The sequence below is a fragment of the Trachymyrmex septentrionalis genome, unplaced genomic scaffold (genome assembly GCF_001594115.1).
Source record: "Trachymyrmex septentrionalis isolate Tsep2-gDNA-1 unplaced genomic scaffold, Tsep1.0 scaffold13, whole genome shotgun sequence".
Classification (NCBI taxonomy): domain Eukaryota; kingdom Metazoa; phylum Arthropoda; class Insecta; order Hymenoptera; family Formicidae; genus Trachymyrmex; species Trachymyrmex septentrionalis.
Window position 1 is genome coordinate 5,405,746 of NW_017304438.1, and position 1,404 is coordinate 5,407,149.

Sequence of the window (1,404 nt, forward strand, 5' to 3'; positions counted from 1 at the left end):
GCACAACTGCTTATTTTAATATTTATCTATAAAAATATTAAAATGTTATCTGTAATAAATAGTATTAAATAGTATCTAGTACAGCGCCTGTGTATTAAAATATAAAAATATTATAATACTTACTCATAAAAATATTAAAATGAAAAGTGTAGTAAGAATAAAATTATATATATGATGCAAAAAGTAATGTTTTATTATGATTAATTATTTAGAGTCCAAGTTAAAATGAGGTTTTCAATAATTATTCATTAATGCGTAATCTGTTCTACTTTTTTGCATATTTGGTCTTGAAGGCACCTGGACGTGTAAATTTCTCCAGACTTTATTTCTGTAAAAAGTAAATCAGCTTTAATAATTAGTAGCGATCGTGGCGTAGAGAGTTGAACAGTTACAGCTCCGTGTATCAAAAATCTAAATTCAAATTCATCCAGAGCATCAGATTTTATTTGATCATCATCTCTTGGAAGGCAACGATAAACCACTGAGAATATCTTTGTTATAACAATCCCTTCTGATAGGTCATTCGGATCCAGCATTAAAAACTCATATATCAGTGGATATATGTAGAAGAAGCCATCACGTCTCTGACAAAAGACGATGGTCTGAGAAGGAAAATAATTAATACATCTCTTATTCTAAACATTTATGTATTTATTTGGTATCCAAATACACATGAAACTGCACTATTTTCTGCTATTCATTTAATTATACCTCTTCTAACTGAAACTTACTATGGAATTGCCATAGATTCAGCCAGCAGTATTATTATTAAAATACGACTTGAAAAGATTGACAAAGATCATTATGCTTCCTAAGTATATATATTCAATTTGGAATCCATTTAAAGTGATTCTTTTTCTTTTTCTCTGATCTTCTAATGCAAACCGCAATGATAATCACAAAAGGTAGAGCAAAATTATAATAAATACATTAATATATGATAAATATTTCAAAAACAATATCTGTATATATTTATATAATATATATTTGAAAGACTACTGATTCAGAAACGTAAACGAGAATATTGACTGCTGTATATTACCTTTTTGCAAAAATTATGTATACTATTGCTATCATACTAATTATATCGTTATCTTATTTGAGCACAGTAAGGCGCTACTAGAATGTATTATTCGATATCTAAATTACTAGAAAATTATATTATTTACAATCAAGCAAAGATCCGTTTATCGTTATTCTCTGCATATTAAGAATAAAGAGAAAATCGATCCCTACTGACGACGCCAGACAAGCTATTCTTTGGAATAATAGCAAATGCGAGTCATTTTGGATAGCAAATGCATGTGTATTTTTCCCGAATATTATTATATTTATAATGTAATATAATAATCCAAATCGTTGTATTTTTTTAAATAGAGGTTTTATTACGCTTGAGATCAAGAG